The following is a 16,904-nucleotide window of genomic DNA, read 5'->3' as shown; positions in this document are numbered from 1 at the left end:
TGATGAGGCAATTATTTGATTTCAGAAGAAGTACAGAAGGTGAAATTTGAGAAACAGGTTCCCAGTTTTGAGGAAGCTACTCAGAAGGGTGAGGATAAGGATGGGGGTTGCATTGCTTCCTTGGCCATGGTCTGAACTCTGCTCACACAGGGTCAGAATCCATGAGGCTCAGAAGAGCACAGCTCCTATGAGGCAGAGCAGTAAATGAAGATATCAGAGTTTGCTCTGTGTTGGGAGGGTGGGAGGAAGAGAGGGAGAAAAAAATGAGTTGAATTACAGATATACAATTGGATATATTGCCTAGCAATAGTGGTCATCATCATGAGAAGTTTTAACTTCTCCAGTGATCAAACAAAACCAAAGATGTCTTAAATAATTATTAAGGGTTATTGACAATGTCAATCCATAAAAAAATTAAATAATAATGGAAGTTGTTAAATACCGAGTAAATTCCATATACCAAAGACTCACTAACTGTGAGGAAAACTACTGTAGAATGAGAATAATAAGGAAGGTTAAGTCTAAGTATTTGATGAAATTTATTTCTTTCGGCAAATTATTGTTTTGTGGAGTGATAGGCTGAAAGAAGATGAGTAATGGAGAAAGAAAAGGAAATTCTAAGATAATTAATACTCAATAAATTATTCTCTAGAACAAAATTCTTCCAGAAATAGATTTTTCCAACAAGATCTTATTAATCCATTCACCTAGGTGAAATCTGGTTTAGAGTCAAACTACACACAGTTACGCTAAAAGCACTACTCAATTTTAGAATAAGGGATTCATATCCACGAAGGTGTGAATCAAGCAGTTAATATCTCACCCTCATGTCCTTTCCATTTGAGTAAAGAATACATCTGTCAATTCCAAACATTTATTCACTTATTGGCTGAACAAAAAGGTCAATTGAAAATGAGGTCAGGAAAAACATGAGCCTGGTCTTATCACATTAACAAGTGATTTTAAAAATTGTTTTAGCCTTGTAGTACGTGGTTAGTCATCACCATGTGCGCCACTAACTCAAACTAGATACTTGTTCTTTTGCCAAATAATGTCACTTTAAATGTGTGCAAATATCAATATTACAGTGAAATTCAGGACCTAAATTCTGACAAGGTGTGACCACATGCATGGTAATGAAATTTCATCTGTTCCCTTAAAATTTCTCCTCTAAAGATGCTTTATTTTAGGAGAAATGGAACCCATTTACGTTTAAAATATCCATTCAAGACAGCTATGAAAAAATAAACTGTACTGAAAAAATTCTAGCTCTAAGTATATATAGATTTGTTATTCACTGTAACTCATTTGTAATGTTTTCTAAAGAACTAAATTTTTTAATACATTATGTATGAGAAAGCAAAGTTTCACTGTGTTGTATATTAGGTTAAACCCTTTAAAATAAATACTAGACAGTGAAATTAATCACAATATGCCTCCATTTCACATTTTCCTGCAGTTAATGTTCATTTTTTAAAGGGCTGGCTAAGGGCCCAAAGAGGATCATGTAACACTGAAAAAAATCCCAGATCCCTGGAAAACATTATAGAGACATTCCAATGTATTTAATTTTTTTAAAATGATATTTGTCAAATTGTTAGCCATCTATTAGACTGTGAACTCTGTGAATATACCCCCATTTTAAAATGTTGATAATATATCTTATTGGCCTTCCCACTAGCCAAGAGTTCCTGGTAAAATATTTTCCTACCACATAAGCCACTAGTCATCAACCATGTCAAACAATATTTTCAATTCGGATAATGAAATTCTACTTTGACTATACTTAATAAATAACCAAGAGACATATAATCTTAGCCATATAATATTTTAAGCATATTTAAATCAAGTTATATTACATACAGGAATTTAAAACAAAACATTTATATTGATCTCACATACATAAATATATTATCTATGTTTTATAAATATATAATTTTTAATCTTTATTGTTCAAATTATTACAGATGTCCCTCCCCCCCCCCCATAACTCCCCTCCACCCAGTTCCCACCCACCCCAGGCCCTCGCCACCCCATTGTCCACATCCATATGTACTGCATACATGCATATAAGATCTTTGTCCTATCTCTTCCTGCACACCCCCACATCCCCTTCCCCCCAAGAATTGTCAGTCCGCTCCATTTTCATTCCCCTGATTCTATTACATTCAACAGTTTATTCTGTTCATCAGATTTTTTATTCATTTGATTTTTAGATTCACTTGTTGATAGATATGTATTTGTTGTCACTTTGTTGTTCATAATTTTTTATCTTTACCTTCTTCTTCTTCCTCTTCCTCTTCCTCTTCCCCTTCTTCTCCTTCTTCCCCTTCTTCTCCTTCTTCTCCTTCTTCTTCTTCTTCTAGAATACCTTTCAGCAGCAACAAGACTGTGCACACAGCCCACAAAGGGGTGCACCAAGAGTATCCACCTCAGGTGATTGGGGAGGCTGAGCCACTGGGCCCTATAGGAAACCTACTATACAAGGCCACTCTATCAACTCAAATATATAATTTTTAACTCAGTCTTATTTAGAATGGAATTCAATGGCAAATATGTATTTAAAGACTTGGAACAGAAATATACTAAAAATATCAAATAAATTAACAAGCTGTGTTCTCTTTGATAAATAGATAAAATATACACAATATAAAAATTACCATTATAATCATTTTAGGTGTACAGTTCAGTGCCATTAAGTACATACACCTAGTTGTGAATTATCATCATCCATCTATCTCCAAAACCTTTTTATCTTCCTAAACTGAAACTCTGTACCTCTTAAACAGTAACTCCTCATTACCTACTCCTGCCAGTACCAGAAAGTATATTCTACTTCCTGTCTCTATGAATTTGACTAATCTAGATACTTCATATAAGTGGAATTATACAATGCCTTTCCTTTTGTGACTGGCTTATTTCACTTAGCATAACACTTTCAGGATTCATCCATTTGTAGCATGCCATACTTTTCTTCCTTTTTAAGATTGGGTAATGCATATAACCACACTTTGTTTATTCACTTATCAATGGACATCCTTTGGCTCTTGTGAATAATGCCTCTATGAACATGGGTATACAAATATCCATTCAAGTCCCATTTAATTATTTTGGCTATATGCCCATAAGTAAAATTTCTGAGTTCTTTGCAATGTAATTTAAATAAATTAGTTATTTACCCATGGGTTCATTATATATTTTAAAGTCAGTTGTTGATGTTTTGAGGGACACTGTTATCATATCCTCCCCTAGAATCTTTATGATCAACACATTTTCTTTCCATAACTCCTTGCCTTGGAAGGATTGATAAGATTTCTTATAGCCCTAACTGGTTTGGCTCAGTGGATAGAGCGTCAGCCTGCTGACTGAAGGGTCCCAGGTTCGATTCCAGTCAAGGGCATGTACCTTGGTTGCGGGCACATCCCCAGTAGGGGGTGTGCAGGAGGCAGCTGATAGATGTTTCTCTCTCATCGATGTTTTTAACTGTCTATCCCTCTCCCTTCCTCTCTGTAAAAAAAATCAATAAAGTATATTTTAAAAACAAAAGATTTCTTACAAAACAATAAAAGAGATTTCTTAAGGTGGTCTACCATTCTTGACCTATTTATTAATTCTGAATACTCATTTTGCTTAAGGAGACTTAAATTTTAGCTTTCGTTTTATTGTTTTGTTTTATTTTTATTTTTGTTATCCTCACCCAAGGATATTTTTCCATTGATTTTTTTAGGGAGATGAAAGGGAATGAGGAGAAAGAGGGATAGGAAAGGAAGGGAGGGAGGGAGGGAGGGAGGGAGGGAGGGAGGGAGGGAGGGAGGGAGGGAGGGAGAAACATCAATGCGAGAGAAACACATTGATTGGTTGCCTCCTGCATGTGCCCCAACTGGGGTCAGGGATGGATCGATCCTGCCATCCAGATTTGTGCCCTTGACCAGAATCAAACCCACCACACTTCTGTGCATGGGCCGATGTTCTATCCACTGAACAACACGGCCAGGGCTAGATTTTAGCTTTTGAAGAATCAAAGCTAGAAGAAGCTTGGAATAAAACCTAAAACATGTGCCTATTCCCTAACCTTCATATAATATAAACTCATTCTAATTCAATTGAACACTCTTCTATTGCAGATCTCTAGAAGACAAAATTTTTAAGCTTTACTCTTCAATCTCTATGTACAAGTGTCTCTCAAGAGAAGATTCTTTATCTCAAAATAAATCTATCTTTGCTGTTGCTCTTTCTACTCTGCTCCTGTGCCAGCCCCTCTCTCCACTCCTCTCCATTCTGAGCTCTACATCATTCCTAAAATGTTCACACTGATCTTTGGAAATTCAGCATTGTCATCTCAGAAGTTCTTCCTGGCATGCTAGGATGATTACAGTTCCCTTGTCTAAAAAATGGAGGGAAAATTTCCTCCCTCCATTAGTTTGCTGTGGGAACTCAATGTAGAAAGATTTGCTTAACACTATCTAAGGCACATAGTAAGTTCTCAATAAATATTAGTTGTTACCAATGTAATCAAAATTTAATAGGGAGTGAAAACAGTTGCTTTATATTTTTATATTAAAGTTTACTTCATGTAAAATCATTATTATTTTATCATTTAGATGAAGGTTTTTTTTACTAATTACATCTTACTTTTTTCTTTTACTTTTCCTAACTGCTCTTCCCTAAATCTTTACTAAATTATCCTAATCTATTTCAGTTGTACAGCCCAAAACTAGACATGATTTCCAAGTCTGAGAATGAGAAATGTCAAATACAAGTAGAGATGGGAAGAGGAGAGATGCTAATTTAATATTAATGAAATGTTTTCCATTTTATGATGCTTGTTCTCTGATAACCTATTGATATAGTACTATGTTCTTCTTAGCCATTTTGGGGTCACAGACCCATTTGCAAATATAATGAAAAGTATGGATTGTCTTTTTTCTCCCAAAACATGCACACTCACTATTTTACATTAAAATTCTGGGGATGCATGGACCTCTCCTGAATGTTTCAGGCGAGTTCATATATCCCAGGTTAACAGAGTACTGTATAATATAAACATGCTAAATCTCAATTGTTCCATTTTCCTCTGAAATATATCTCGGATTTTTTGTCCCAATATTTTATCCCATTCTACTACCTTCCTTTCTACAACTTTTTATTGTTTTCCAGTGGTTAGACCAAGACTGACTTAGCCAAATGCTCTATACACTGCAGAGAGCAACCGAGGGAGCACAGCAGTGGATTATGTCTGTGTATAGGATAAACCAATATCTCTCTTTCCTCACACTTGTATAGCCAGTGTTAGGAAACGCCTCTTCAGGCACAAAGATAACACAGACTCAAGAAAATTTTAAATTCCTTAGCATATTTTAAAATTCTAAAACAGAAAAAGTAAAGGTTATGAATTCATGTCATAGCTTAGAAAATGAGCTTCAATTCAGTTTCCTTTTAAAAATGTTTTCACAAAATTACAGAAAACTTTGAACAAACTTTGAACAAACCTAGTAGACTTTGTAATTTTTTTGTGAGATATTAAGACAAATTGCATAACAATCTAACTCGGGTAGACTAAATTTGATTCATCCAAGGGCTTTTACAATCTCATTTTACAAGTGAATGAGATTGCTTTCTAGTCTGTAATATTTTTATACAGATGTTTATAGGTAGTCCATTTCATTTGAAAGCAAAAACTAATACCATTGAGAACAGAGGAAAAACACAAGACAAACTCTCACCCCATGATGAACAAGGCAATTTAATTCTAAATCAAATACATTGATTGCCAAAAAAAAAAAAGTCTTAACAATGTCATTCTGAGGTGTTTAATTTGAACTTTGGTTTATACGAAATGCAACTTGAAGTTTAGTTTGATCATAATTGACCTTGTCACCCTATATCTGATTGGCTCTGTCTTATTTTCCAATACTCAGGAGGTCCTCCAAAGAAGGGCATGCAAATGATCAACCCTCCCTGTTTATCTACTTGTCATAGCTTTAGTAGATTTAGTAAGTTAAGTCCTGCTGTTCTGTGTATCATCAGCAACCAGTCAGATGACACCAACCCCCCTGAGGAATAGACCTTTAGAACTGTTAGAGACTCAAGGTATCATTGAATAGGAGCTTGACAATATGAATGAGAATTTAAGGAGATTGCTTCCAGTCCGGTTGTGAAATAACTGATGGACAGGGGAAGAAAGAAAAAGAGTGACTTAGCTGCAAATGCTGAGAGATCATCTAATTTCACCTGCTTATTCTATAAATGAAAACATGCAGTAACTGATTACTCTTAGATTAGGAGGAGGGCAGGATTTAGGAGGGAAAATCAGTCATTTGAGATTTGAGAAACCTGAATTCCAGACTTAACCTTGCCATTAATATTGGGCAAGATAGTTTTTCTGTGTCTCAGTTGCCACAAATATTAAATGAAAGGGTGGGTTAGAATTCCATGATGTTAATCTTAAACTAGGCTGGTTTAATTCCCAGGCTAATACTTCTTCTGAAAATTTACATTCTAAAATATGAGCATAATAAATGGTAATCTTTATCACCAAGTTAATATTAAGAAGTCCTAGTTATAATAATAATTATTATTATTCAATTAATATTTACTCCAATAGGACTGATAAGATGGTCTGCCCTTTAAAATATATTAGGTTTAAATTATACTTTTACAAGTTATTAATAAAATTTTATTTTCCATTCTTTTAACAATATACCTACAGTTATTCATTTTAAAAATATATTAAGCACTTCACCCACATTTCTGGGTTCTAGAAATACAACAGTAAGTTGTATAGAAAAGAACCCTGTCTTCAAAGATAAAGAGCTTATAAGATTTAAATTTAAAAAATTCAGAGTGTGATCATTTTTTTAAAGAAATGAAACTGATTTTTATAGAAAATATTGAAGATGTTGCTACAAACTGAATAGTCTTTTCTAAAAGGGAGAAACTTGGCTGAGGCACACGTCATGAGAATAAATCAGTTATGCTGAAAGGCACAGAGATAGGCAGGTACAAAAGTCATATAGTTGGAATGAGTTTGCCCTTCAAGGAATAGAAAGAAGGCCAGTGTGTCATGATATGGGAAGAGGTCTGAGGGATAGGCAAGGGCCAGCTTGGATAATAAGTTAAGAGTTTCTAGTGAAATATTATACATTTACAACAACTAAGAACCTTTAAACATTAATATAAATGTATTTATTCAAGGGGACTTTTTGCTTAAAACCCAAACTGACTGTAGGTACTTCTGCCTTCTATGGGGTGGTAGTGTGGGGAGAGTGATATGCACTAGTATGTGTGACTGTGTGTGGGTGTGGGTGTAAGTATGTGGTTTGGCTATGAATATTTCTTAAAAATTGAGTAAAACTTTTCTATACTCCTCACTTCCGCTTGTAGACATGAGCAAAGGACAGATAATGGGTAGTAGCTAAAGTAGATGTTTAGTGAGTCCTTGAATGTGCCTTAGAAACTCAGAGTTGAATTTAGGTCTGGTTAGAGAAAGTAGAATTACCCTATAAAGGAGAAGAGGGTGTTTGTTTAGAACAGGGGATATATAGCTGAGGGCCAACCTACTTTTATGTAGAGAAATGACAAATATTCAAAATGTTACCTAATTGCTATGTAAAATGCTTTAGTTTCAACAAACTTTCAGTAAAGTCATCTACACTGAAAAATATTTTATTTGTGAGATTTGCTTTTCTAGAGGGAATCAAGGAAAAGAGTTATGTACCATGTTTGAATGGAGCAAAGCAGAAATGATTGAACAAATACAGTAGTGAGCCTCAGAATCCTGTGACATCTGGAACTTGGGGCCGGAAGTGACCATGAAAATTTGTGTCCAGCAGGAATGCATAGATATCTTAGAAAGAACATGGGATGGGTGACCTTCGAGTTGGCATATTTGTGCATTCATTTTCAGTATCTCATCACTATGAAGTCTCTTAAAGGAAAATAAAGTAATTGGAGGAAGGAAGGAGGAAGGAAGGAAGGGAGGAAGGGAGGGGGGAGACAGACAGAGAGAGAGAGAGAGAGAGACAGAGAGAGAGACAGAGAGAGAGACAGAGAGACAGAGAGAGACTGATTTCTTTCTAGAAACTATAAGCATCAATGATGCCCAAACATCCAATTGGCAAGAAAAAGAAAAAGTCAAGTTAGTTGTTCAATGCAGAGTAGTCAAATAATTGGCTGATTGGGTAAGTTTTTCACTTTCCAACCACTTGCTTTGGCATAACATAGACATAGCTCAAAAATAAATAAGAGTAGAACCACATTCACTTTACTTGAAATTCTGAGAAATTCAAACGTTTTTAGTTTTATCAGCAAGAATCCATGTGACTGACTTGTCCCATTTGCTCTGGGATTCTGGAGTTTTAAGTGGGCCAGAGTTTTGAAGTGTTGAAAGATATTATAAAGCACTTACAAGTATTCAGCTAGTCAGACTGCTCAATTAGCTGAACATTTATAACCTCAAAATTTTGACAGAGCATGATTCATGTAAGAACGACCCCTTGGACAACAGATGGCTTTATTGTAGGTATGCCTGAGAGAAAGCATACAAAGTAAAGTGATTTAAAGGAAATAAAAATGGAACATGTAGAGAAAGTAAAATTGAACTTAGGAGATGGATTGTACTCTTAAGAAAAGGAAATTATTGAAAAATTTAGCTGATATATTTTTAATGATAGGGTGTTTGTTTTTTTTATTTTACTTAAGAATATTCAAGACATTCATTTATGTGGGACATACCACAAAAACAAAATAGACCATAACTAATATCTGGTTACTATCTAGCCAACTCATACTAACTCATATTACAAATCTAAATTAAGTATTTAGAAAAAAAATAAAAACAACAGGGCTTGAGAAGTAAGAACCAAAATGTCAACTAAAAACCTAAATCCATAGAATTTTAGCTTCTTTTTTTAATTATAGCTATGGGATGCTTATATATCAAATTTTAATTTAAAAGGGTTTATTGATTTCTAAAGGAGAAACAAAAGGTGATGGATCCATCTAAATAAAATTGTGTATTTTTAGGTATGTAAAGTGCTTTTAGAAACTGAAATTAGTGCTACATAGAAATTTACTTTAGACTCGAGAAAGAAACATCAGATTCTAAAATATGCTTCATGTAGAATCCATAGAACAAACACAAAATTTCCTTTTCGTTTGGAGCCTATTGTGTACATATTATATTACTGCATCTCTCTCTCTCTCTCTCTCTCTCTCTCTCTCTCTCTCTCTCTCTCTCTCTCTCTCTCTCCCCTCTCTCTTTCTTTCTTCCTAAAAGCACAAAGCCACTCATTAAACACACTATGGCAACTTCTCTCCAAAGAGGAGCTGCAAACACTTCCCTGGGACCATGGGGTCAAACAGCCTCAGGACACGCAGCCAGGTCTAAAGAACAGGTTCTGGTCTCCATGCGCCTTGAAAGGCTTATAGGGAGTGGATCTCCCAGCCAGAGAGGAGTACTGCCAGGGAGTAACTTCCCTCTCCTCCCGGCCTTGAGGAAGTGAATCATGCTCCACCGAGACCAGCTCTCTGGGTGTCCAGGACCCAGCCTGAGACTAGGCCCCGAGCCCACAGAGCCCACTCCAGCTTCCTCTGGGGGCTTCAGGGAAGGGAGCAGGTCGCTCACACCTCTGCCAGCGTTCCCCTAGGCCGGTAAGGTGACCAGACGTCCCGCTTTTGGCGGGACAGTCCCGATTATTAACAATTTGTCCCGCGTCCCACGGCGTTTTAAAAAAGTCCCGATTTTTGGAAAGAATGCACGACAAGCTAGGGAACGGAGGGAGAACGGGAAGGGAATATAAATATGTGGCTATTTAGCCAGGATATGAGTTTTATATTATTTTTGTTAATTTTATAATGTTAAACTTTAATAATAACAAATAATTGTTGAGAACTGATTATCGAGAACTGCTTATCAAAGTTCGCATTGTTGATCAGTTGTTAGAATTCGACCACCATTGTTTGGACTTAATGAACAAGGGCATTTTTGGGGATTGGCAACGACGAAAACATTTTGTAACTGTCTCTCAGACGATACACATCGTACTGCATGCTAGTAAGCTAGTTAAACAAGTGATGTCATTACAAATCAGCTACTCAGATAATTTAGGTAAGTAATTTATTTATTTATTTCATAAATACATACATTTTCTTGAATTTAGCAGACAGTACTCGTATTATTTATATTTTATAGTGGCGGCAAAAAGTCTAGCGCCAGCCTTGAAAGTGACACGACTTACATTACGGCAAATTCATGACCTTTTAAACAACAACAGCAATCTACTAAAAAAAATTCACTCAAATGAGAAATATGCCAAAGAATAAAATAATATTATACATAATTTTTTATTTATTATATTTGTAAATTGTACTTACGTTGAAATTTAAAAAAATATATTACAATACTATTTTTGCATTGTATGAAAATTTTTGTTGCTCCATATAGACCAAATTTTTAATCAAGAACCCCCCCCCCCCCCCCCGTCAATAGTGTCCCACTTTACCAATGTTAAAATCTGGTCACCTTACCCTAGGGGCTTAATCACAAGGAACAACAACAGCCTATAATTATCAGAATCGAGAGTCTAGGAGTTCTGACCCCTCAGAGGAGGTGCCTACCCGTGATTCAGGAGCAGTCTATGCGGGTGATGGGAATCTCCACGCTTACTGCTCTCAGTTTATAGATGGCAACCAGCGTTACCTGAGGCAGCACAAGGGCTTCCACCTGACTCCACCAATGAGCAACAGGTGAAAACAGAACACAGTCCTTCCCATCCGCACTATTACCACCTCACAACCGCTACTTAACTACTAAAGGCAGAATAAAGTGGTATTGCTGCTTATCAATTTTTCTAAAAGAAATATGAAAATAATTCACAATGGAAAACAAATTAGTTTATACTTTCTCCCCTTTTATTTAGACACTGCCTACTTAACACTATTAAGCAAGAAACAATTTTTATAGACTAGAATAGTACTAATTCTTGACTAATTTAGTTTACATCAGTGGTCGGCAAACCGTGGCTCACGAGCCACAGGCAGCTCTTTGGCCCCTTGAGTTTTTAGCAAAGGCCAGCTTAGGAGTACCCTAATTAAGTTAATAACAATGTACCTACCTATGTAGTTTAAGTTTAAAAAATTTGGCTCTCAAAAGAAATTTCAATCATTGTACTGTTGATATTTGGCTCTGTTGACTAATGAGTTTGCCGACCACTGGCATGAGCTGTAAATGTACACTTTAATATTTTTGCACTTGTTTGGTCCTCATTACAAGTACAGTAGATTAGCCTCATGTTATAGATGAACACAGAGTTCAAAAAATCAAACTGCTGAAACAGACTAGAGACAATATTTAGGTACAGAACTTCTGACTCTAAATTAGATTTCATCTTCTTTAATTATGTACCTATAACTCTAAGCATTTACAGAAATATTTTTCTAAAAAATAATTTATTACAAACCTGTTATGAATTCATTAGGGACACATTATACATGTATAATTTTGAATAATTTTCAGGGAGATATTATAAAAATGTATCAGTGCTCTAAAGATCACTGGTTGCATATGAAAATACATTTTTTTCAATGTTCATAATTTATATGACCCAATAAATCAGAAAAAAGAATATTATGCTTCAACAATTTAGACATTCACTATTAATTCCTAAACCTTTTCCTTTATACATTTTCTTTTTATAGTTTCAAGAATGAGAAAACCTATTAGAAAATTTAGCTGTTATAAGTATAACTGAATTATAAGAAGAAAAGAAATCAGGAGCATGAGCGAGAGAGAGAAAGAAAGGAATCTAAACATGATACTAAGGTTTGTTTGTTTTTTTAAATCATGATGATTTAAGTTGAGAACAAAATGAAATATTGTGCTCTGTGGGTGCACAAAGCATTTATAAATACAAAAATGACTTAAAATTGGCATTGGGTATAAATGCTGCCCATAAATAAATTTTTAGATTAAAAACAAATCCAACACACATTACTGATAGAAAACACAATTAAAATGCACAACAGTTCATTAGCAAGCATAGAATATTCCACAAATTACTTACTAGGACAAGTTAAGTCTTAAAAAGGCTTCTGCGGTCTGCTTCTATGTGAGATATTCCTTGTCACTGTATAGATGTTTTTGCTCTTCTAAATGCTAAATACTCCATGACTTTCTTGGCAAGACTGAATGTAAGTTATTCTTATCAAATATCAGAACTGTCATAATTATGATTTTTAGGATCATCCAAATTAATTACAACTTCAAGTAGTGACACAGACTAAAATAGAAAGAGCTGCTGGTGATCTAAGACTACTCTCAGCACGTCCCAGAGAGTTCTTGGACAGGAGCACAGTCTCTTTAAAAAAAAGCACATAACCCTTTAGACCCAACAGTCAGTTAAGGCTAGTCATGTCAGCCATCAGTATAAAAAGACCTTTCAGTCATTTACATGTAACTCTCCTCTAATTAGTGAAAACTGATTTTAACTTTTCCCCTTTCTTTTCTCAAACAGGACCATATGGGATCAAGTTTAGAGGCCAGCTGCTTCATTAAAGAAAGAGAGAGAGAAAATGAGACTGAGAGCAAGAGCAAGAGTGGGAGAGAGAGAGATTGGTAGTTTTTCTTGTCTATCAGACCCCGTGATTCTCAAAGAAATGGGGTGAGTAAATGCCTATAAGCATAGTTGTCTTTAAAGATTTGTAAGGAACTTTGCTAGGGCTGTGCTGATGTTGTAAAACAATAAGACATTTTCAGAAGTGCCTGGCAAACAAAGTATAAAAATATCAGGGTCTGGTGTCCCAAGCTACTAATTCCTAAGTGGTACAAGTGAGATTGTCTACTCTATCTGAATGTTCTGTTTCTTGTCAAATAATTATACATAGGACTTTTCAAAATATATTAATTTAAATATATTATAGTCAAGATAACATCTTTAAGTTACAGTTATAAAGCAATTTTAAAGGATTTTGAAACATTTGAATAGAATTGGCTCTGGAATAACTGTAAATTCTATCCAATCTCTAATACAAACCTGGAGCTGGGGCAATGTTTGGGAAAACTTTCACAAAGCTACAAACATTTCAGTTTTAGTCCATGGGATTGACAAAGTTAATATAATAAAATTTTATTTTTCTGAAATTTTGATCTTATTGCTAGATTTGAGAATATCAGCCTCTGCAGGAAAGAATGTTCTGGGTCTTTCTAACTGCATTACCTCTTTAATATAATTTTTAAAAGTGTCTTTAGGTCATCAAACTATAAGGAGATACTGGATTCATATACATTTAAAAGTAGAATTAAAAGCCATGTCTCCTTGCAGGGCTTGATTTATTTATTCATTTAAAAATGTTAACTTGGAATTTGCACATGGGAAATTCCAGATGAGGTAGCAAGCATATGATATTTCTCTAGCAGTTTTTACACAATGCTAACAACAACTAAGATTAACAAAAGAAAACATTAAGAATTCAGTTTTGTTTCTATTCATCCTAACACTATTATTTGAGACAAACTGCCTAAACTTCCTTAAAATCTAAATTTTTGTACACAACCCAATGGTGCCCTCAGTTTTCCTCATGTGGCTTTATTTCAAATAAAAAGCAGATTTACATAATAAATAAAGGTAACTATCCTAAGACATTCCCCTGAATCATCTGCATAATTGAAAGAAGATAGGACAAAAACAAAAAAAACAGAACATCCAAAACCAAAACCAAAAGGGCCAGGTGAAATCGGAGCTCACGTAGAACAGCTTCTGCTAACATATAGGAGTCCTTCCATTCTAATAGGATGGAACAAAGAATTCAGTTAATTCAGCTGTCTGGGCCAAAATGTAGGTTCTCATGCACCAATGAGTATGTGCAGCTTTTGTAGGGAGTGGCAATGACTTCCTCTTCCTACTTTCCTGCATCTTCAGATTGAGCCACTCTGGAGAAGTATGAAAGCTCTATAGGAAGAGCTCATTCCTGAAGTGGGGCAGAGAGGAGCTGGGCTTGCAAAACGTACATCCCAAGGGATCCCTATGTTTTTCAATACAACAGGCTCCAATGCCAACCTCAGGAGGGGCAGAGAAGAGGATGTCTTGGCCAGCAGGCTTGGTCTTCTCTGCAGCTCCTGGAAGAGTTACCTGCATCCTGTCACCTGCCTTCTGTCTCCTTTCTGCCAACAGCCTCTTCTAGTTGGAAGGTATTGTCCCCCAGGTCTGAAGCTGTCCACTAAATAATTCTTGACTCCCTGACCCATACCACGTACGTAAAACCAGGAGATCATAGTGTCATTCAGTACTACAGTCTTGGGCAACTATCATTTTACAAAGGGCTGTGAGAATAGTTGCCTTTTAACTAGCTTCCATGATTTATTCCAGATTTCCCCAATTTAAATCCATGCTATATGACAGAAAGCCTTTCCTAAAATAAAATATTTTCTATTTTTTTCAATTTCCTTTCCTACTTTAAATCTTCTATGGCTCTTCATTACCCATATTGGTAAGAATAATTCTAAGCACAGCATCTAGTCCAAAAAAACGTCATGAGATACCTTCACCTTCAACATACTAAAACACCTCGTGAAGAAGGTTTGCTAGAATAAGGATCTTACTTTCAAACCACCCCACCCCTTTTCTGCAGGTAGATATAGAGCTAAAAGATTGCCAACCTTTTGAAAAGAGCCTGATTCTGGGGTGAAGAGCAAAAATCATTAAGAAGGGAAGAACTACGGAAATGGAGAAGAAAGGAGAAGGCAAGATTTCTCTGCCAATTCTGAAGAGATGGCCTACTTGGTGCCTAATATCAGTGAGAATAACTGGGGGGGGGGGGCAGGGATGGGAGGGATAAAGCAGGTTGGCCACTTCACAGGGCCTGCTTCCTGGGTACTAATCTGTGCAGTTGAACAGGGCCCCACGGTAATGTCCTGCTGTCACTTTCTTGAAAGTAATAGTAATTTTATTTTTGAACTTGAGATTTACAACTGAAGTCTAATGAGACAACTGAGCATTCGAGAGTGGAGATATGCTCAGTATGTGTGTCCACTGTTCCTTGCCTGCCAGTAGCACAAACTCCCGTGGACTCAGTGTGTGGGGGCTCATTGAGACTCTGAGCACAAGCTGAGCTTGTTATGTCTACAACTGAGCGGGTGGGGGTGCTGACAGCTACAAGAGGGCATGCTTTCCTTGAGGACCAGAACATGCTTTGAACACAGAAAAAAACCACAACGATGTTCTAAGAAACACTAAGCCCAAGGAACCCTCTCATATCCTTTCTTTCTTTTCTTTCTTTCTTTCTTTCTTTCTTTCTTTCTTTCTTTCTTTCTTTCTTTCTTTCTTTCTTTTTTTTTTTTTTTTTTTTTTTTGCATTACTTTCCTGGATTAGCTAACCACTTAGGCTAAAAATGATGACTTAGAAGGAAAGGGAAATATAAAGCAAACTATAGGTCCTTTTCCTTTGAGTCTTCCCTTATCCATGATTAAGCCAAAGGTAGAGACTGTTGGTAAAAAAAAAAGTGTGAATATCAACAAATGAAATAAAAACAGTTGTGTTTTGTGCAGCCCTTCTGCTGCTGTAGTAAAAGTGAAATACATATGCATGGATGAGCTATGAAAATGTGAATTGTGTAATTTTGGTGATTTCACTTACGAGGTAAATGCTCTTATATTTTCATTTAAAACTAGCTGTACCACATAAAGATGAAATGGCAAAATGCATGCTAATTTAAAATTTTAACTTTGCTTTACTTAGAACATGAAAAGCAAATTTAAAAATCATGGTAAGTAGAGAGGGAGACCACAGGAAAAGGGAACCTTTAGGACCTCTAACATTTTTTTCGTGCTTTTTGAGCAAGGGGCCCTGCGTTTTCATTATGTACTGTGCCCCAGAAATTATGCACCTGGCCCTGCCACTTCATTACCTCCAATTTTGAGTTTATTATTGCAAACCTCAAGGAAAGGACTACTTGATAGATTTTTCTCTACCTATGACTTGACAAATTAGTTCTGGGCCAGTTGAGGTGTGGATTAAGTGCTCCTTTCAGCCATGATTGGATGTAGTCAGAATGGTGTCTGGGGGAGCCAAAGGAGTGGTTCCAACCCTGAGAATAATTTTCCTAATTTATCATCTTTTCAACAATTGTAAAGGTAATATATTTGCATGACAGTTTTTAGGGCCATGGGGAAAAGTTGCCTGAGGACCCCCTATGAAATACTCAATTGAAATATCAATGTTCAGAATATGAGATGTATGGATACAGAGCTGGGCTTCATTTCCATCCAGGCATTTTCGTAAGTGTAGAGATGCCAGAATGCAACACATAATGGCCATCAATGGAGTAACCTCATTGAAGACTTGAGAAAGAAATCCTGAGGCTTCCCTTGGTCACACAATTTGTGGCAGATCTATACTAATAAAAGGATAATATGCAAATTGGTCAGGATGCCCTCACAGTAATTACCGAACAGCAGTCTGCATGGGCGACAAGGCTGGCAGGGGGGTTACTGAGGGACAACCAAATGACTGAACAGCAGGCTGCATGGCAACCAGACCAGCAGGGAGGTTAGTGAGGGACAACCAAACAACTGAACAGCAGTCTGTGTGGGGTGACCAGGCTGGCAGGGGGGCCAGTGAGGTGCAACCAGGCCAGCAGGGGGGGCAGTTGGGGGCAACCAGACCAGCAGGGGGGGGACAATTGGGGGCAACCAGGCAGCAGGGGGAGCAGTTGGGGGCAACCAAGCCAGGAGGGGGGCAGTGAGGGGCTACCAGACTGGCGGGGGGGAGGGTAGTTTGAAGTGACCAGGCCAGCAGGGGGTGCAGTTAGGGGCAATCAAGCAGGCAGGCAGAGTGGTCAGGGGCGATCAGGCAGGCAGGCAGGTGAGCAGTTAGGAGCCAGCAGTCCCAGATTGTGAAAGGGATGTCCA

This window comes from Cnephaeus nilssonii, assembly GCF_951640355.1.
Source record: "Cnephaeus nilssonii genome assembly, chromosome: 9".
NCBI lineage: Eukaryota > Metazoa > Chordata > Mammalia > Chiroptera > Vespertilionidae > Cnephaeus > Cnephaeus nilssonii.
This window is presented reverse-complemented; position numbering follows the sequence as displayed.